Source organism: Diadema antillarum, unplaced genomic scaffold, assembly GCF_040938485.1.
Source record: "Diadema antillarum isolate AM-2024a unplaced genomic scaffold, OU_Dant_1.0 seq00001829_RagTag, whole genome shotgun sequence".
Lineage (NCBI taxonomy): Eukaryota > Metazoa > Echinodermata > Echinoidea > Diadematoida > Diadematidae > Diadema > Diadema antillarum.
In genome coordinates, this window is record NW_027272502.1 from 205,425 (window position 1) to 228,729 (window position 23,305).

Below are 23,305 nucleotides of genomic sequence, written 5' to 3' on the forward strand. Positions count from 1 at the left end.
TGTTTGTTTTTTTTTTTTTTTTTTGGGGGGGGGGGTCAAGGGCCAAATAGGGTACTTAGATAAGAGCACTTTTTAAACTTAAAAAGGGGAGTTTTTTTTTAATTTTGGAAAGGGCGCAATTAATGCCCCCCCCCCCCCCCCCGTTCCGCCGACCTTGCATATAGTTATGTACTGTATTAGCTATCTAGTAGCACTAGATCGAGAATGGCTGAGGGAGGGCGGATTGCCCCCTGATGAATTTTGCAAGACCTTTTCTTTTCTTTTTCTTTTTTTTTTGTCTTGAATCAATCTGTTTAACACACACTATAAATGTCATTTTAGTTACTTGTGAAAGGAAACTCCGCTCCCCTTCTTTTCTCCTGTTTCTACATCCAAAAGCAACACATATTTTGCAACATAGATCTATGCTACTTTAAGTAGAATTTGCAAATTTAAGAACACTTTCAATTTCCAAACTCCGATGGAGACTTTGGCATAGATGCTAGCCTACTGCCGTTGCATCCCGTCGTCGATCTCCCTGCATGCTCCGCTAGCACTATACGTTATCGGTACGGTCGCTAGTCGAAATTTGCCCGGACCAAAATGGCGAACGCCTCCTTCTATCGGTCACAGGGATTTTACGGAGTCCGCCCTCTAGTGTTCTTAGTATACATCTCTATGGATAGGACACACCATAGAGCTGCAGTGCTATATGGGACACACACAAAAGAAGAACAAGAGCCTTGTCCAGTGTGTTACACGAAATTTTCCTTTATTTACTGCCTGTCCCTTGACATCTTGTATTTGTCCTTCACTAAAGATTCACTGCGCATTACAGTTATTACCAACCGCAAGGTCACTACCATAATGTGAACGCCGTGTGTTATGAATATACTATGCTTACCGACTGAATGTTATTCCTGAAACTCGTTTCTAAGAGACCTACGGTGTTCTAAGTCATGAACATGTATTTCCGGTAATCAAGTTATTATTCAACTTGTGTTCGTTCACCTTTGATAACGGATGAGTTCATAAACGCTATGTTTTCTCCTGATAACGATGCAAATGATTATCAATCAGCTGCACTAACCCCCCCCCCCTAAATTCTTATGACAGTGAAGAAGTTGAAGATTCCGATTTTATTACTTCTTTACACACAGAAACCAAAGATCTGAAGCTTGATTTTGACACTTATGGTGCGTCTGCTCGAAATGAAAGCCAACTTTCTCACCACCACTTGGAAAAAGAAATAATTACATTTTCTCATTCACACTGCAATGAACTTTTTGTTTCACTGTTTGAACATTAGAAGAATTTCGATCAATTACTCTTATTTCTCAACGAATTACAATTTAAACACAGCATTATCGGTCTCAGTGAAACCTGGCTCAAGGAAACGTCAACTTCTTCTCTATTTACCATCGACAGTTTTAAATTAGTTACCAAAAACAGGACTTTCAAAAGTGGTGGTGTTGTAGGTTTCTACGTCACGCAAAATTTAAACCACAAACTGTTAAATGAAAATTGTATTATGTCTGAATGCCTTGAGAGTATTTTCATTGAGGTCATGACCCCAAACAAGGGGGAAATCATTTTGGGGGAAATTTATAGACCTCCACATTCCAACCTTTCTGAATTCATTGAGCTATTTCACAATCTTCTCTCTGTTGATCACTTTGACAATAAGACATGCTTCATTATGGGTAACTTCAATATAAATCTTCTAAATTGTAATGATACTTTAATCTGTCAAGACTTTCTTAATTTTTTGTTGTCAAAATCATTCATTCCTCTTATCGGGAAACCTAGTCGGATATCTGATGCTACTTCTACTCTCATCGATAATATATTCGTTAATAATCTATTTACTGATGTTACTTCTGGTATGGTAGTTTCTGATCTTACCGATCATTTCCGATATATGCGCTTGTACCACACTTTTCTACTATGAAAATGCCTACCCTTAACTAATGTTTTCGTGACACGTCCGAATGTAATCGTGGGATTGAGGTCAGTTGATTGGTCCTCTGTTTATAATCAAAGAAATGTAAATTCGTCCTTTGATGTTTTCGTGAACATCCTTATAGATACTTGTACACGTAATGCTTATATGGTCAAGTCAATCCAGATCGAATTATAAGAAAGTACCAAGACAACCGTGGATATCAAAGTCCCTACTTAAAGGGGATGGCTAGTACCTCATCAGTGGGAATCAGTGGGAATGCTGGGGGATGATTGTTCCAATCCTTGTGGGATTCATTGAAGAGTTCATTATTTATATCTATTGTTGTGTGAAAATATTATTTGCTTCAGAATGGTCTCATATTCTGGTAATGTGCAGTTTAATCGCCCTGTCACTGTACAGGCATGCTTACCTGGAAAGAATGATCCAAGTCCAGGACTTGGGCCATTCTTACATTCATATTATAGCGCCCTCTCTCATCACTCCTTGTCCAGGCCTATTCATGTATACAAAAAATGAACATGACTTGCTGGACAGTGATGAGGAGTTATGTTGGGAAAAAACAAAGGAATTAGTTAGAATGGAAGCAAAATAAGAGCAAAAGGCTTTAGAGCAGTTGGAGAAAGGTACAAAAAATGCAAAAGAACCAAGTTCCTGCCATTTGAATTACACAAAATTATTGGGGAAAAATGAAGAAATTTGTGTTTTCATTTCGCATGTTAGTTATAGGACGATGTATGGTCTGCATTTAGGAGTAACTAAAAATGTAGCAATCAAACCATTTTAGAGGATGGGGAAACTAGTGAAATGGCAGCATTTTTTACCTTACCTTTGAACAAATGGCCATACAGATTCAGAGAATTGATGTCTAGTAATACGTGTGTATTATAACTTCAAGAAGTTACTTTCCCGCACTGCAGAGACACGTGGAAAATTGTGACATTTTGCAATTTAAACTTGACCAATGACTTTTGACCCTTGACCTTAGTTATGTGCAACCATGGGTTGATGGGGACAGCTTTATCCACTTATTTTAAATGCATGTGCAAATATTCAGCTGGGTACTTCTTGCGGTTCCTTAGTTATATCGTACACATATTATTCCTCATAAGAGACAGATGGAAGACATTTCCACGCATTTAACACATATACATAATACACATTATAGCTCCATGTATACACATAGACGTGCACACACACAGATGCACACACATGATGAATTATATAGTATAGAGATGAGGGACATTATACTGTGGTAGACAACTACATTTTTGTATTCCATACGGACTAAAAGCTGAAAAAAGTAACAAACCTCTCTTATCTTTTGCTTAATTTTAACCATACCATTGATATAGCAGCCTATCCTGTATGAATCAAAGAACGACCCAAGTCCATATGATTCAAAGAACGACTCAAGTCCATCACGCAAACAGACCTCTCCACAATTAATGTAAATGTTAATTGTGATAGTAATATATGTACTAATTTGTATTTAAAAATGTTGCCTTCCCATCACAGTTAAATAGAATATTATTGGAGAAATAAAAAAGATATGAAGTCTTTTTTTAAGTTTTCTCGAAATGACCTTCCATTGACTTGGATCGTTCGTATATTCAGATACTCAATTCTCTACAAGCTATTCCTGATGATGTTAAGATAAATGGTATTAATCTAACCCGAGTAGAGAGTACAAAGTTTTTAGGATTTTACATCGATAACGAACTCTCCTGAAAAACAAAGCAAAACTTTGTAACGAAACACAGGAATCCTAAACAAACTGAAACATTTTTTGCCCAAACATATTTTGCAGATTATGCATGTATATTCCACCATGATTTCCCCATATCTCAACTATGGAATTCTTGCTTGTGGTAACGCCTCCAAATATTTGCCGGATTCGCTTGTTCTTCTTCTAAAGCGAGCGATCAGAATTATTAACCACGCCGGGTATTTATCTCACTCAAGCGTCACAAAATTTTGAAACTGACAGATTTGTTTGATTATAACTTAGGTATTTTTATGTATTAACTTTTCCTCAAAAGATCTTCCAGATTTGTTTTTTACAGATGTTCATAAGAATTAAGCAATTTTGTCCACCACGACTATCCAACTCGCCAAAGTGACGCTTGTCACCTTCCATGAACTCGAACAATTTTCGCTAAAAACACAATTATGTATACAGGTCCAAAATATTGGAATGATCTCCCAACAGAAGTCTTGCAAGCTGTTTGTCATTATCCTGCAAACGTAAACTCAGACAGCATGTATTGAATAGTTACGACACACAAGTGCAATAACATTCCTTTTTATCATGTTCATGCTCATGGATGCTCTGCTATATACTGCTCGGTTCCAAGTGTTGCCATGTGAACAGGCTTATGCATACGTATAGTTGCATGCTCTCTGGAGATTCCTGTCTATCGGTGTGTTTCCTGCCACTTCTGGTATAAAACCTTCGGTCACGTCACATACCGTCATAGTTTACCCTTCTTTCTTCTAACTCTTTTCATGCGGCATTGCAGCTGGCTGGTTTATCACATAATACACATTGTTAATTCATGTCTTCCATATTCTGACTCTTTCCCAGTGTATTAATTTTTCAATGGAAGCAGGAATTTTACAACCATAGAATTATGTCGTATTCACATCATCACTCCCCTGTCAAATTGCTCTTGGAGCAAGAACTGCTATATAGTGTGCAGCATGTGGATACTTGTTCTCATTTTATATGTGAGAAGAATCGTCTGCGCCCCCTTCGTATTGATAGTCATTCTCTTTTGTTTATTCTTATTTCGGTCTTTAGTTGTACCCGTGCTCCTCATCCTGTTCTCCACACTCAGCTTTTGTTAAGACCTACGCTCAACAAGCTTTGCTTTCTAGTAGGTTAAATCGTATTTCTCTTTAGCATTCTTTTACTTTGATTGAAAATGACACATCGACCGGTATGTACAATGTTGTTGTTTTTTTTTGTATATATCCAAGCTGGACATTTTGTATGATCATATTTTGTTATATTTTATGCATTTTCCATCGAGAAACACAAAGTGATATTGAAATTGAAATTCAAATTGAAATACATTTATATAGAAACATTGCTTTTTGCCATGCATGCATGTATGAATAACGGAAATTTTAGTCTGGGTGCCAGAGGCTGAACCTTGTATTATCGTCTACACAAATTATTTTGATGCTTTTACCCTATTTTGAGGTGCTGAATCTCAATCTGAATGATGCAACCCTTGCATCCTTGAGGGTTTGGAGATATTCAAGATGGCTGCCAATAATAGTCGCCCAAACCGGAGATTATCATGTATTTCCTTCTAGTTGTGAGAAATTGAAAACATTTGATGGTTCTACCCTATTTCAAGGGTGCTAAATCAGAATCTGGATGATGCAACTCTTGCATCCTTGAAGGTTTTGAGATATTCAAGGCTGCCGCCAAAATTGCCGCTAAATTAGCCTCCAAAATGGCCGGAAATTGAAAATAAAATGAATTAATTTTCACGTATTTCCTTCTAAATAGTGAGAAATTGAATGGATTTTACCCTATTACGAGGCTCGGAATCCGACTCGGGACGATGCAACACCAGATCCTTGAAGATTTTGAGATATTCAAGATGGTCGCCGAAATGGCAGCAAAAGACTGAAATTCCTGTGTATCAATTTCTTCTAAATTTTGACAATTCGAAAGCAATTGGTGGTTTGTATATATTCTATTTTGTATGTGTTTAGATAATACAGAAGGCGGCCAAAGTGACCGCCAAAAAAGAAAATTCACATGTAGGCCCCCTATTTCCGTGTAAACGATGTAAAATTGAGAAAGGTTGGTGGTTTCACCCTATTTTAAGTTTGCATAATCTGAAACTGCAGGATACAGCTCTTTCATCCTTAAGGGTTTTGAGATGATAAAGATGGCAGCCAGAATGGCCCACAAAATGGCCGTCAAAAAAGACAATTTCTACGTAAGCCCCCCATTTCCTTGTAAATGGTGTAAAATAAAAAGCAATTGATGGTGTTGCGACACGGATTGTCGCCCCCGTCACGGATTGTCGCCTGGCGACAATCCGTGACGAGGGCTGGCGGCACGGATTGTCGCCCGCCCTCGAAGCACATTTTGTTTGGTAATATCGTTCTGGACATAATCATTGAAATACTAACACATAACTTACATGGCTACATCCATGCAAACATGCCATGTAAAAAGTCATGGTGAGGTTTCAAGGAAGTGTGTATGTGCGCGTGCACATGATAATTTAGTGTCCGTTTGTGCGTGTGTGTGTGTGCGTGTGTGTGTGTGTGTGTGTGTGTGTGTGTGTGTGTGTGTGTGATGGAAGAATGTGTTTATTATGTCAGTTTTTTGCGTATGTGTTTTTTAGCTGCGCGTGGGGAGGGATACCTAGTAAGCTGTTGCTGGCATAAACGTTGATATTGATTTTATCAGCAGCTTTGAATTTGATGAGTTTGTTTGGCAGATTTGTATATGAATTTGGAGTGGAGCTTGCGTGCGGGCGGATGCTGCTTTTCTGCATACGGTCCATTATGTCTTATTCATCAACATTGGGAAATTGTTTCATCAGGAAGGAATGTGGTATCGGTTCGCGTGTGCGTCGGTATGTGGGAATGGGGGTACATTTCGTTATTGCAAAAGTTTGTTATTCTGAAGGCTCATTCGTCCGAACGCTCAGGAGGGGGTGGTCGGGTTTTTTATGACTGATTTCATTCTAGATTTGTGTAATGTATTTGTGTTTTTTTTTATGTATATGCCCTTGTAAGTAAGAAGGTGTTCCGTGTTACATGATCCAAATCAATATATTAAAGGAATATAGGTTTGGTAGGGCCCTATACATGTCAAAACTTTCTCGTGAAGAAATTATTAGTAGGGTTGGTCTATAATCGAGTTATCTATGTTGAAGTGAGATTATTTGTGGTATAAATTGACAAATGGATTTGTTTGTGTTTCGAATTGCCATTTGTAACTTTTTTTTTGTTCATGTTACTCCCAGAATGGGTGGATTCATGAATGATTTGAATGAAATCAATAAATATCAAAGAAAAATTGTTGAGTTGGTTTATTTGCATTATGAAGATTTGTTTGAGTGTTTGTTGGTGTTTGTTTGTATTACGTATGTATTAGCGGTGTGCAATGGCAGTTCGTTTGTGCTAAAATCAACTAACGATTGACAAATTTTTTACGGCGTGTGGAAATTATTCGCTCATGCATAGAGCATGCCAAACCTATTCTGGGACAAAGAATAGTGGTATGGACGTTCTACTAGTTTATAAGACTGATGGAAGAAAATGACTGCAGTGAAAAATGAACAAAGACGAATAACATTTGGGGAGGGTACCTCCCTCGTATGTATTTTCTCTCGGTCTCTCTCTCGCCTAGCCCGCCTCACCGCTGATATTGGTTGACACACCCATACTATTTTAGATCAACGCTGGTGTGAATTCTTTAAACACGTGCTTATACACTCTGAAGGCGTTTGTATTGCCACAGTAGCGCCACTATATTCCACATACACACGCAAGCATACAGGCACACGTATACACACAGACAAACAAACCACTACCACTATACAACCACCACACATGCACATTTCCTACATATTGTATTGTTATACTCCAAACACACACACATACACACACACACACACACACACAACAAATCATACACATCACATATCATGCAGCTCACAATACACACACACACACACACACACACACACATCAAATCATACACATCACATATCATGCAGCTCACAATACACACACACACACACACACACACACACACACACACATACGCATAACTTACCAGTCATACCCATCCCACCAAAGCGTAACACCGGAGGAACCACCCCAAGCCCGAGGCGACAATCCGTGACGGGGCGACAATCCGTGTCGCAACAAATTTTTTGCCAACACGGATTGTCGCCTTCGAGGTCAAAAACTGGGAACTGCAAAAGCGTCACGGATTGTCGCCAGGCGACAATCCGTGACGGGGGCGACAATCCGTGCCGCCAGCGCCCGTCACGGATTGTCGCCCCGAGCAGGAGGCGACAATCCGTGTAGGGGCGACAATCCGTGTCGCAACAGATGGTTTTAGCCTATTTCGAGGGTGCTTGATCCAAGCCTGGTTGATGCCACTTTTGTGTTAGCGTTTTGAAGTGTTAAAGATGACCGCCAAAATAACTGGCAGGAGTTGAAATTCCAATGTTAATATTTTTTTCTTAATGGTGAAAAATTGAAAGTAAATTGATGGTGTTACCCCATTTCGAGGGCGCTGATGGTTTTTGAAGGTTTGGGGACTTTTATAAATATCCCGCTTAAAGGAAATTTTCTATTATGTTGTTATAAATGGTGAAATATTATGGTCTAACGCGAAGCTGGGTATTAAGCCCAGGGTAAAGAGCAGCAATTCGTATTCTCAAATTCAACTCAGTTGAGCGAATTTGTCAAATCAGCCAAAATTAATGGCATCCAAAATGATTGTCACAATGTTTTTGTAATAAACTAAGATATCCCGATATGTCTCAAACGGACCTTTAACACGTACTGAAAAGAAAAATGATATTGACATCATACTGGCACGTACAAACACAAAGATACGAGTGAATTTTTTTTTAAAGGCATAATGGTTATAAAGTAATGCTTGTGGTCATTGATTATAATGTCTCCACAGATGTGAAATTAATCCTTTTCGGCTATCAATAGAGTACAAATTAAATATGGCATGCTGGTATTTGGTGTTGAAGCTTGTTGCATATTCTGATTTCGTCATTAGAAATGGTTGCATCCGTGACCACTATAATACATATCAATAACTTCAAAAGCACTCTGCGTGATTATGATATTCGTAAGAACCGGAAAATGAACTATTACCATACATGACTACTGTGGTCATTTTGTTTGCTTTAGTGTTTGTCTATTTTAACGGCGCGTTGCCCGCCACTTTTTTTTTACCGTTTGTTCGTAATATGTAATAATGTTGCAAATTAACGTATTGGCTCCAATATAACGAAGAATCAAGAAATAAACTAGTAATGCATTATTTCGCCAATAAAGAATGAGTTTAAAGGGGATGGCTAGTAACTGATCAGTGGGAATCAGTAGGAATGGTGGGGATGATCGTTCCAATCCTTGTGGGATTCATGCAAGAGTACGTTATATACATAGTGTTGTGTGAAAATTATTTGCTTCGGAATGGTCTCATATTCAAATAATTTGCAGTTTTGATGTTTCCAGGTTAGCTTGCCTGTACAGAGACGGGGCAATAAACTGCACATTACTTGAATTTCCGATTTGGGCGGCCATTTGAGATCGAAGTAGGGTAGAACCATTAAAACAAAAACAATTGTTCTCAATTTTGAAACACTGGACAGAAATAGTTCACTCCACAAAGTTACCATCATAATGCTTTCTCCGACAAACACAAAAAACATGTCTTGCACGTCTCCAGCTCAATGTCATCAAGTACACAAAATTTGAGTTCAATAGCTTCCAAATTGTGGAAGTAGTTCACTGCACAATATTTTCAAGAGAATATGCCGTTGCCATGGCAATGCCTTGCCGCGTACAAACACAAAGGCCCGAATTCACAAAGGTGGTACAAATTATGAAACAATGGTTTAAACCATGGACAAAACCATGGAGCGCGAAGTGTCGCATGGAATATTTCGTTATGAAATTGGTCACTTCGTCACTGAAATGATTATTTTGTAACGAAATGACAACGTTTTGTAACTATACGAACATTTCGTTAACGAAACGGTCATTTTGTCAACGAAATAACCAATTTCGTAACGAAATATTCCGTGCGACACTTGGCGTTCCATGGTTTTTGTCCATGGTTTTAACCATGGTTTCATTTGTACCACCTTCGTGAATTCGGGCCAAAGTGTGTCTTGCGTAACCACACCAAAAGATCATTATACCACCCAAATTTAAAGTAAATCGCGTAAATACTGTGGAAGTAGTTAAATCCACAAGGTTTTGGGAAAAAATGGTCACCATAATAATGGCAACGCTTTTTTCTGACAAACACACACACACACACACACACACACACACACACACACACACACACACACACAACATGTCTGCACATCTACACTTCAATGTCATCTTGTACCCCAAGCACTTCAAAACTGTAGAAGGATTTCGCGACGCAAGATTTGCAACTGACGCCCGACCTACCGTCAGACCGCCCGACCACACGGCGATTCCTATTCCCCTTTATGCATTTTGTGTATACTGGGGTACATTATTAATCTTAAACTCCCTCAGCAGCTTACATATAAACTTGACAAGCCTTGCTTCCGGTTACAAATACGATAAAGAAACGGTAATACGTGTGGATGCAAGTTTTCGACCTTGACTTCCAAACTGTAACATTTGCATTCTATGTTGACTATTTGCTGTAGCAGGAAGTGTCTGAGTGTCTGTGTGTTGTTACGGTCATTTCATGAGGCTAAAAACAAGTGTGTGTTTCTTGTTGAAAGAGTACATGTCCGACTATAAACATAAAAGTGCTGGTTTGCATGCACTGCATAATAAAGACGTACAGTGTGATGGACTAAAGAGTCAGAAAAAAAAAACATTAACATTAAACATTGTTGCTTATAGAAGGCATGTACATGTCTATGGTAGAAAATGTTTCCACATTGTGTTTCTATAAGAGACTACTTAGTTAATAGAATGGTAACTTACAATGACACCATTAATAATTATAAAATAACTGAGCAACTTTCACGGTTTTTTAGCATTACAGCAGCATTTTCTCTGATTGTTTGTTAAATTGCTGTAACTGGTCTTTTCAACATCCAAGTGGGGCAGAATGACTGAAACAAAATGGTAAGGAAGACCTTTTGATATTCAGGAAGAGATACAGTTTCATGCATGAGAAATAAGACACAGAAACTGAAATTTAAAACTTGATTAAATATACCATCATTATACACAGTCAAAGAGTGGTGAGTTGTCAAACAGAAATATGGGTCCTGCAACTAGTGATGCAGTTTTTTGTGTTAAGAGAGATAATCTTATTGAGGCTATGACAGAGACATATGTCACATTATAAAGAATGACGCAAAGGAATGTACGCAAGCATATCAAAGTGGGGGAAAACTGATGAACATTACCACTTTCACCCGTAATCTTTTCCCAGTAGGAGCAGAAAACTAGATGACCGTCACGGCATAAATCTCCTTTGTGGTATCCAACTACCTTCATGTGACATGCGATCATGCAGTTTCCAAGTTAGAAGATAGTTGTTCGGCCAGTAGGAACTCTCTCCCAAGTGCTAACAGTAAAACGTAATATTTTTTTACAATTTACAAACAACACAGCCACTCCCTACTTCGCTGCGCATAGAAAATCATCATCTGAAAACAAGTTTGCAAACTTCCACCACCGAGCTACTCAGTAGTCTGGTTTCCAGACCCTTTGCCGACTGGACTCTGCGACGGAAGTCGCCGCCTTTGCCGAAGTCAAAGGCACAGGACAAAACCACCTTAAACTATACTAGTTTTTGACGTTGAGGACGCCAATATCCTGAATGGCGAAATAGTAGTAACAAAGGGGCTGAAAGTCAGACTACCACTGATCAAACATTGCTCCGTGCCTGTGAAAACTGTAACCCGACTTGGAGGGGAAACGCTCAACCCGCAGAACTTCCTGCTCTCGCAACCACTCATTCCTGAACACCTTTCACGTTAGTATCTATTCACCTCGTATAATTTATGGTAGCACAATAATTGGTTTCTTTACAAGCAAAAGATACGAAAACTAAGGGGAGTTCGGTTTAAAGTAGTATCGAAGGTCACATGTTACGTTTTGTCATGTATATTGTGTTGTTTGTATTATAGAGCATGGACATCTCAAAGAAAGAAATTGAAAAAAGAAATACATAAATTATATCTGCCTACTTCTTTCAAGTACCACTGACTACCAGCATGTTTTCAAACCTATCTCGATCTGGAATTATATTTAAAGGCATATCAATTAGATGACTCTAGAATTAGTTCTAAATGAGCTGATACAGTGCGCTCCCATTACAACGAACACATAACGAAATTTCATTATAACGAAGTAAAACTTCTGGTTCCAAAATTATCGCCATTAAAGTCTACGATACAAAAATCTCTTATACTGAACACGGTTATAGCGAAATTTTCGTTATAACGAAGTCTTTTCCGAGCACCGCTGACAAAGAAAAGCAAAAGAAATGCGCCCCGTTATAACGAAATGCTAATTGTGTGTTTTCGCTTGGTGTGTCACGCACACTTTCCGAGGGGAACTTGCGCTATTTTAATAGGCCCTACAATAATCTGAAATTGATTAACCATTTGCTTAATTGTTCACATAGCTTTCCAGTGTTTGACGAGAATTCAACAAACAGAATATCTTATATGCTGGCTTCCTCAATTTCGTTATATATGAAGAGTTTGTTTGCAAAAACCGATAAGTCAATATTTGCCTAAGGTCAGGAAAAACAAAGAGACTAATAAGAAAATGTTTGCTTCTTTTGACCATAACTTAAAAAATATACCTTTATATGTAGTGACCAATATATCATTTAAAAGGTATTGTTTTGCACTTTATGACAGAGGCCGTACTTTAAAATCTTCAAAAATGGACTTATCGGTTTTTGTAAACAAACTCTTCATATTGTATTTGTTCGATTATAACGAAATTTCGTTATAACGAAAGAAAACTGCCGGTCCCGAGCATTTCGTTATAACGGGAGTGCACTGTACTCTGTTTGGAACAACTGACTATGAGTAAAATCGACTCTTTTCATCCTGATCCCGCGTACACTCGAATAAAGATGACAACACGGCCACTTAGCATCGATCTTAGCAGCTTCACCCATGGAAAGTAACAAGTGATCAGTATGCATGTAGTTACAGGAGAAGAAATCTCTAAAAGCACATCAGCGCAAGAAAATGGCATTGAAACACAAGTATGTGAATGAATAGTTAACAGAAAGTTGGGGATCATATACCGTACAGTTCAGCTGTAATTCAAATACTTTATTATCTTCAAATGAATTACTTGTTCTATCTTTGATACAGAGCAAACTTTGAGAGTGGTCGAGACCCCTGTACTGGAGAAGCGGCATTTGCTGCCTATCATCGGGGGAAGAAAATCGTCGACATTTGGGGTAGATTCGCGGATTATGAGAGCAAGCGGAAATGGCTGCAAGACACTATCTCCATTTTCTTCTCATCAACAAAAGGTGAATTCCATTCTTTTTTATAGTTGAAATGGTCACAAAAACATTATTGATTGTATGGTTTTCAATTGATAATATTCATGTAGAATCAAAATAGCCGCACTGTATATACAGACCCTACAGTTTCATGCATGATGATTGTGGTAAACATGTCTTTATAAAGCATGCTAACAGAATTTGGAAATCAAAAGGATCTTGATCGGAAATACTGAGCTGAGGTTCAGGAACACAACCATGACAACAGTGACGTCAAACGATACAAATGACCTTTTTTGTTTTGTTCTTTCTTTTGTAGCAGGAAAAGCTGCAGGAAATTTCAGGAGAGAAGAAAAAATTCTCCCCATGAACTGTGTGCAATCATGTCATGCCAAACTAGCGTTCTAATTCTAATTCAAATAGTGAGCAGTGTCGTTCTCACACAAAGGCCAATTCTTGAAATTGAGGTAGGAGGGGGGGGGGGGGCGTGTAACCCTGCTGCCCCCTGCTGGGAGTGAAGAGGCATGCCTGGAGTTATATTCCAAAAATTGTAGAGGGGAGTGGGGGACAGAGAAGGAAAGTCTTATTGCACTTGTTCGGTGGGGTAAAAGGACAACACCTCTTTACTCATATCCACCCCGGCCTCGTCTCCCTCATGGGGTCCGGGGCCCGGGAGAACGGTGGGTTCCAGTTGGTTTTTGTTGCTTCTTTTTCAGGTTTTATGAAGCCCCAGAGCCCACCATCCCCTCATCCCTCTTTTGCGCCTGAGACTCTTGCTCGTTGTCTTTACTGCATAAAGAAAATACCCCCTGTTTCTTATTTGATGTTTTGTTTACATCTCCACGTGGACCGGGTGCAGTATTTGAACAGTTTGATCGGTTTGCATTCATTTAATCACTGGATATGACCCATCTCATCAATCAGTCAAAGACACTGTTTCTTAGATCCACATTTCCCTTGTTGTACATAATATTTATCATTCTTTCTCTCGACGTAGGAGTTACGTCAGTGTGCATTGCCATGCTTGTAGATCGAGGTTTGCTGGACTACAACAAACCAGTCGCCCTCTATTGGCCGGAATTCGCACAGAATGGCAGAGAGAAGATTACCGTATGATGAAGCATAATGTAATTAAACTTTGTGTGTGTGTGTGTGCGTGTGTGTGTGTGTGTGTGTGTGTGTGCGTGTGTGTGTGTGTTTGTGTGTGTGTGTGTGTGTGTGTGTGTGTGTGTGCCTGAAGGGCCTGATGCAAAATACGTGACAGAAACTTCCTACCACTTAACAGTTAGTCGTTTAAGGAGTAATATTTTATAAACATAACAGTGGGAATCTTATTACAATCGGATGAAAATTAGAGAAGTTATGAAGTTATTAAGATTTATAAATTTCCTAAAACAATCTCTTCAACAGTCCATAATTATTAATATGCAAATTAGTGGGTTAATTTTTTTCAAGATCACCTCAAAACTTGTATATTATGGTTTGTAAACAAAATTTTAAAAACATCCAGTTTTTTGTTCACACGTTATTAGGACCCTGCAGTTTTAAATCATGTTACGGGAGGTTAATTTGGCCTAACGAACCATCATAACCACCAAAATACCCAGACTCTCAAACAAGGTGTTTGGTCGATCTCGGTCATCTTGTCGAACTCTTTTATTTACATATTCCTCCGCGGAACAATCAAGTGCCCAGAAATGATAGTACAATGCACATGTATCCATAACACTTCCCCCCTAAAAGAGTGCATTTAACGTTTTAACACAAATGGACTCTATGTACGTTGGCACAATATTTTGGAACAGCATTGTACATTCCTCTTCCAATTCACTCTTATAACTCCATTAGTTTACCATGGTTACATCATTATAAGAACACATAAACAAAGTATGCTATGGCTATATCATCATCAAAACCTGTGATAAAACATGTACGACTTTAGTACCATTCAACATGTTCCAATCTTACACTCTCGTGAGTTACTGCTGCTTGTGAGTTACAGCATACTGGAATTGCATGTAGTTGTGCAACACTGAATACTGCAATGTTAACTTTCTCAACACCTTAACCTTTATGCAATCATGTTATGCATACAGCACAAACAATACATTTGTACCAAAATCATGTGGTTTCCTCGTTAGAACACACATGCAACATAAATCAATTTTTTACACTGTCATTATCAAATGATTAACCTGTGTACAACGATTATAAAACACGTCATCTCTTCCACAAGCAACTGCATATAATCCAACTGTTGTAATCATATTACAACCTAAAACCAAAACATCATATTCCATGATATGTGACTTGCATATACCTGTAGACGTTGTATTAGCATCTATTGAAATGTCAAGATATCAACAAATGTCATATACCCTAATTATGTTTCTGAAAACTTGCCTGTCAACATACAAAACACCAAGAGTATGACCTACCTAACAAAGCATCAAATGAACCTGAATGAGATATCCCCGATGATAACCTGTGTGTATACCTGTATACATCCCTGTATAACACAGTTCGCTTAAATACAATTGTACATGCCTGTTGGTATATTGGATCAACTGTGAAATACTGGACACCTTCGCCAAGGCAATGATTGAACTATAACAATGAGCAAAAGCTATGTACATGTATAACTATATAATTTCTGTACCTAATACAGTATACATGCTAATTAAATCCAAAAGGCAACATCCAATAAACTTAGGGTGTATGCCACAACAAATTTAACCAATACCTGTACATGTACAAGTATAAAACTTCAAATACCTGAACGGTACCTACATTACTCGATACATAAAATTCTCTATACAAACAGCAACACTACCTGTTTGAAGTCATTTTACCAACAACTCACATTCTTGACAACTGTTGATGGCTAGTGTAACTTAAAACAGCCTTCATAATGTCTTCTTTTGGAGAGTGACTCAAAGCACAATTATAGCTTGCTGTGTTTCCTTATTAACACAAACATGTCTGAAGATACTTCCTTGTTGTTATTTACACATTCAAAGTGCCATTCATGCTGTTGGCATCACAATTATAGTGTATGCAAAATACATACATAAACATGATGTACACACACTTTCCTGTGTACTTGCAAAACAGAATTACACCTGTTTAAAGTGTCACAAACATAAAATACATTTGCACAATTGTTGCATCTGGCAACAATACAAAATATCGAGATGTCTCAATTAAGCACGGGAAAGTGTGTCCGCGACAATGTTTTCCTTTCCGCGAATGTGCCTAATGTCAAGGTTATACTCCTGTAGGATTAAACTCCATCGCATCAGTCTCTGGTTTTTGTTTCTCATTCTGTTGACGAATGTCAGTGGGTTGTGATCAGTCCACACAACAACGGGTTGAGTTGTGCTGCCCACGTAGACATCAAAATGGCCGAGCGAAAGAATTAATGCTAGGGTCTCCTTCTCAACGGTAGAATACCTCCGCTGGTGCGCGTTAAACTTCTTCGAGAAGTAGCAGACTGGTCTGTCCACTCCATCGTCATCAGCCTGCATCAGCACGGCGCCTGCTCCGACATCGCTGGCATCGACAGCTAGGCTGAAGCCTTTTGTGAAGTCCGGCGCTGCCAACACAGGACCACTCGACAGGATTGCCTTCACTTGGTCAAACGCAGACTGGCATGCGGCTGACCACTGGAACTTCACGTTCTTCCGCAGGAGATCAGTCAAGGGTGCCACAACATCCGAGAAGTTATGGCAGAAGCGACGGTAGTATCCGGCCATGCCGATGAATCTCATCAGCTCCTTCCTCGTCTTGGGAACGGGGACATCTTGGACTGCTCCTACCACATACATGACTGGCTTCGCACTTTCACCTGCACTTCTCTCAACATACTTCTTCAACATGTTGATGTGACACAACCGTTTCTTTTTCTTCCTGTCTGGCGTCTGAATGATGTAATTCACATCACTCAATCTCTCCTCCACGACATAGGGACCAGAGAAGCGAGCACACAGAGGATTACCAGGAATGGGCAGCAGTATCAATACCTTTTCACCGGGACTGAACATCCTTTCCCTGGACCTCTTATCAAACAACTGTTTCATGTTCTTTTGACTGTTTCTCAAATGTCCAGCAGCAAATTCACGTGCACGAGTCAGCCTACCACGGAACGTGGTCACATAATTCAACAAACCGGGTGACTCATCCTCACCCAACAGCTTCTCTCTCAAGACCTTCAATGGACCACGAACCTCGTGTCCAAACACTAACTCAAAGGGACTAAATCCTAAGGACTCTTGCACAGACTCTCGCACCGAGAAAAGCAACAACGGCAAGCCTTCATCCCAGTCCTTCTCGACCTCAAAGCAGTATGTTCTCATCATGTTCTTCAGCGTCTGATGAAAACGCTCCAGAGCGCCTTGACTCTGTGGATGATAGGCACTCGAGGTTACACATTTGATACCCAACTCACGCATCACTTGCTGAAATATCTTTGAAGTGAAGTTGGAACCCTGGTCTGATTGCACCACCTTTGGCAAGCCAACCGTTGTAAAGAACTTCACTAACGCCTTGCTAACGTTCTGTGCAGTGATACGCCGAAGTGGCACAGCTTCTGGAAATCTCGTAGAAGCGCACATCATAGTGAGCAAGTACTCATGTCCAGCCTTTGTCTTTGGCAAAGGACCAACACAGTCTATAATAACTGTGCTAAACGGCTCATCAAATGCTGGTATGGGCTTCAGGGGAGCAGGAGGAATCTTCTGATTAGGTTTTCCCACCACTTGACAAACATGACAAGTCCTACAGAAATCTGAAACATCCCGTCTCAAGCCAGGCCAAAAGAAATGTTTCAAAATCTTGTCAACCGTCTTATTGACTCCAAGATGACCACCAAGAGCTGACTCATGCGACACACTCAAAATGTGTTTACGAAATACTGTTGGGATGACAATTTGGTGAACTTCTCGCCATTCTTCATCACTGGAAGAGTCAACTGGCATCCACTTCCTCATCAACACATCTCCTTTCTTATAGTAGCAAGTCCTCTCACTCAGTGCTTCTTCTTCAGCAAGAGCACTATCACACAACGCTACCAACTGTGGATCATTCTTCTGTGCGTCAATCAAAGAGCTCTTGTTCAACCCAATCTCAGTTTCATCTACAGGCTGAGACTCATCCACTATCTGATGTGATTTTGATGCTGCGGTTCTACTTGCTTCTACATCATCTAACCGACAGAAGAAACTCCCTTCTAGACTGATATCCTCTGGTCTAGCCTTCAATTCAGACTCCTCTGATTTTCTAAACATGGAACGTGTGACTACACAAGCTGGGAAAACTTCAGGGAATTCCTGAACCAATGCAGCTGTCTCATTTCCTTCTTTATCCAAAGGGACTGCACTGACCACTGGAATAGTCACTTTGTCTCCTGCAAGATCATTGCCTAATATCAATGCTACACCATCCATTGGAAGTGACTTCCTAACACCAAGGCTCACCCTTCCTGAAACTAGGCCTGACTGCAAATCGACTGTGTGAAGAGGGGCTTCAACGTAACCTCCTTCTACTCCTTGTAACAGTACACTTGTGCCTGTGGACGACATTTGCCCAAAAGGAAGGACACTGTCGAGAATCAATGACTGGGATGCACCAGTATCTCGCAGGATGGTAACCTTTCTGGCTTCATCACACCCTACCAATGACACATAGCCTACAGAAGTGAATGGTTCATACTGAGACTTAATCTTGTCTTGATCAGCTGACTTAATCACACTCTGAACTTGTTCACACCAATCACCTGCCGATTCCACTGAACGACTCACCAATCCATTGGGATGAGACTTCTTTTCTTTGTCTTTTTCCTGTCTTTTCTTGTTCAGAATGGGACAATTAGACTTCACATGCCCTGGTTGCCTACAATGGAAACACACGATAGGCTTCTCAGTGTTCCTACCTTTCTTGTCAGTCTCATTTTCTACCACTAGACCAGCTTTCACCTCTGTCTTACTGCTAGAATTTGTCTTGCCAACACTTAGACGATTAGGAGCTGCATATTTGCTTCCTTCATACCTGTTTCCATGACTATGGGACAAAGTATACTCATCAGCCACTGTACTAGCTACCAACAAAGTTTTCACTTTCCGTTCCTCAATATGCGAACGCACCTCTTGAGGTAGCGAACTCTTAAACTCCTCTAGTAGCACAAGTTCCCGCAAATCATCAACAGTATCCACGCCTACTGATTGCAGCCAACGAGTGAAGGCAATTTCCTTCACTTTTGCAAATTCTCTGAATGACTGTGACTCCAGTTTTCTACTATTCCTGAATTTTTGTCTGTACGCTTCAGGAACCAAGGCGTACGCGTTCAGAATTGCCTTTTTTACTGTTGCATAATCCTGAGCTTCTCCGCGTGACAGTGAAGCATAAGCATCACATGCCTTTCCCTTTAACTTAGTCTGCAAAAGATGAGGCCATTTTTCTTTCGGCCACTCCATGCTATCCGCCACCTGTTCGAAATGCAGGAAATATCTATCCACATCTCCTTCATCGAACTCAGGGACCATTCTGACATTTTTGGCGATATCAAAATGCCCACCACTGACGCTTACACCATACTCTCTCTCACCGACTTGACGAGCCCTTTCAAGAGAAACCCTCTCTCTCTCTAACTCAATTCTCGCTTTCTCAAGTTCAAGCTCTTTCAGACGTACTTCTACACTCCCTTGCACATCACCAGGGGGACTACCTGATATGCTACGCAATGCCTGGAGGGGAAATACTTCTTCATCTACAAGAAATTTGATCGTGTGCTGTGTAATCTCTGACTTTTTCATTGTGCTCTTCACAGCAGGAACCTTGTAGTTTTCTGCAACACGCAACAAATCAACCTTTTTCAAGGTTAGCAATTCCTCAACTGTGGGTGAATCCACAAACTTCTCAATGGAAAAATCTTGATCTTTCTCCATTATGCACCAATAATGTACAGTTAATAGTGCAACAAGAAAACCTGACTTCTCACCAGCCAGCCAGCTGAAAAAAACCCTTTTCAATTGAAGAAAACCAGTCGCACTATAAACAATAACCCGTATGCTATACCACACAAGACCCGACTGGGAATAACCCGTATGCTACACCACATACGAACCGACTTGGAATAACCCGTGTGCTAAACCACACACGAACAACAATGGCATAACCCGTGTGCTAAACCACACACAAACCACCGTGGAATAACCCGTGTGCTATACCACACACGAACAACCATGAAATCACCTGTATGCTAAACCACATACAAACCACCGTGGAATAACCCGTGTGCTAAACCACACACGAACCACCGTGAAATCACCTGTATGCTAAACCACATACAAACCGCCGTAGAATAACCCGTATGCTGAACCACACACGAACCACCACGTACGGGACCAACGACCAACGTTTGACCAACGTTTCCACGCAGACACTACACACACGCAGCGTATACCCAGATTAAACCATCCTAAACACTACGCACGTGCCAAATTAACCCTTTCGATCCCGAAAGAAATACGAACGTGAGTTTCCCTCACGCAGACACAGAAAGACGACCGATTTACATCAAAATGTATACCATATCACTCCGCGTCCATCTCCGTGCATACACACACGTACACACACTACGCCGTAAACGCACCATGCTTTCTCAAATCGTAACACCTTCACATACAGTACACTGTAACAATCACGATGCAAACGACATACGTAGTTGCGCGACGTAAACTGTATCGCGATCGCCCATGTCCACGACATAGCATAGAGTGCTACACACGCTACTCACCGAAATTCATCGGCCAAGCGAGAACGAAAAAACACTCCTGGCATGCCTGGGATAATATCAAACCCGACCAAATCACCTAAGTCCGCAGAAACCCTGCCGAACTCTCGTGACGTGCCCCCAATTTGTTACGGGAGGTTAATTTGGCCTAACGAACCATCATAACCACCAAAATACCCAGACTCTCAAACAAGGTGTTTGGTCGATCTCGGTCATCTTGTCGAACTCTTTTATTTACATATTCCTCCGCGGAACAATCAAGCGCCCAGAAATGATAGTACAATGCACATGTATCCATAACAATCATATTATATTTGATTGATCTTTGAAGTTATTCAGCAAGGAAAACCGCTTTCTTTTTAACTTTTATACCAGGAGAAACAGGTTTCTTAGGTAAGGTTTATTTGTTTATTTGTTTGTTTGTTTGTTTTTTGCAAGATCAATGGACAATCTTGTAAAGTGACACTATCGTTATCATCAATTATTGTGCTTATTCTTCTGAGACTATTTGTTGAATGGTCTTAAATTCAAAATCTAGTGTCTAGAATCGATGTCACATACCCATGTAGAAGTTACCTTATTATCATAGATATTTACTTCTAACCCGCTGAAAGATTTAACTCCCGTTATGTGTGTAAGATGATAGAGTAGCATGTTTTAGTGTATTTTGAGTTTATGTTATATTTATTTTATTAGGGGTGAGGGTCAGCGGTCTTTTTCTTGTACTAAAGTTCCTTCACGCCGGACAAAAGATGAAATGTATCTTGACACTAAACTTAAGAAAACACTTCCAGTGCACTTAACTTAATTGTCTTGCCTAAGTATCCCGTTTCCTGATACAAGTAAGCAAGCAAGCAAACAAACAAACTAAAATCCGAATAACCAAAAAATTAAAGGAGCGAGAAAAAGAATTTTTCGTATGTGGGCACGTCTCCGCCGGGCAGACTAGTGTCCAAATCCGTAGTTTCAGGAAACAATCAAGTTTCCTATACTTCCTGTTTTTATATGCATGATATACGATTCAAACTGATAAACAATAATGAACATTAATTTTTTGTAAGTTTAATAGAACAGCAAAATCATATTTTTGAAACACTCAATCACAAATGTAATAGAATTGAATTGAATTGAATTGAATTTATTTATTTAACCACGGTAAAAAGCCTGCTATCAGCTATAAGCTGTTTTTCAGCAAGGCCGTGAAATGATAACAAAACATAGAAATCATACAATGAGAAGAATTCACATAAAAAACACAAAATAATCATTACAAACGAACGCCAGAAAAAAAAATGAAAGAGAAAAAAAAGTCACAGAGTATACATTGTGTAAGTACAGACACACACAAAAAAGGAAAAATCAAACATGTGACAAGTTATTGGGAGATAGTAATTACAAAAGCATTGAGTACTTTGATAAATTCGATATAATCAGGTAGAATGATTAGCAAAGGAGATGTGCGAAATTCGTCTGTTGAGAATGAGAAGGGCGTTAAGTGGTCGTGAACACTATGGGTTTAGTGGCAACTTAACGCCCTTATCATTCTCAGCCGACGAATTGCTCTTGAAAATAATGCAGTAATTGAAGTTAAAGATCTTGTTTCTGTTGGTAATGTATTGAATAATCTCGATGCCGAATATAAAGTGCTATTTTTAAGAATAGTTGATTTGGGCTTAGGGAGGTTAAGAATATTTTCATGATTACGTAGATTGTATTGGCTTACTCTTTTCTCGAGACGTTCACATAAACTTTCTGGTAGAAAATTATTCAGCAGTTTGAAGATGAAAATCAATGCTTGCTTTTTCCAACGATCAATTAAACAGTCAACTTTAAGTGTACTATATAATGTTTGGCGGTTAAAACGATTATCAACTTGCGACACGATTCTCAGCACCCTGTTTTGTATTTTCTGCAATCGCCTTAAGTGCACTGAATTACCATTCCTCCACAGAGTACAACAGTAGTCACAGTGACTTTGGATTAAAGTGTGGTACAGCGTAAGAGCTGTTGCTTTGTCAATAAAACCCCTTGCCCTTCTGAGTAAATAAAGATTGCGTATGGCCTTAACTCATACACTTTCAATTTGCTGAGACCAGGTTAGATTACAATCAATAATAACACCGAGGTATTTACATTGATAAACTCTTTCGAGTTCTGTATTACCAATACAAACATTAAAGTTGGTAAAGGGTCTTAATTTTGCTTTAGATCCTAAGATCATGTAATTACATTTCTGTACATTTAATATCATATGGTTATGTGAAAACCAGTTAGCCATCAGCGAAAGATCATTGTTCAAAACGTGTTGTAATTCTTGGGGGGGGGGGGGGGGGGGGGTTGGATGCAAAATACACACAGG

General features: G+C 39.6%; 1 protein-coding gene and 1 pseudogene across 2 annotated transcripts in view; one reads left to right on the top strand and one right to left on the bottom strand.

The window, feature by feature from the left end:
- LOC139712616 (uncharacterized) overlaps nt 1-12,417 on the bottom strand; it is a 164,405-nt gene extending 151,988 nt beyond the window's left edge. Inside the window, exon 1 of one of the 2 annotated variants that reach the window (XM_071624427.1) lies at nt 11,171-12,417. The gene's annotated coding sequence lies outside the window, so the exon portion shown is untranslated. Of the gene's footprint in view, nt 1-11,085 lie in introns of both variants that reach the window. The other variant, XM_071624426.1, reaches the window with a different exon arrangement.
- Nucleotides 12,418-12,773: 356 nt separating this feature from the next.
- Nucleotides 12,774-23,305, top strand: part of LOC139712609 (beta-lactamase domain-containing protein 2-like) — a 28,693-nt pseudogene continuing 18,161 nt past the window's right edge.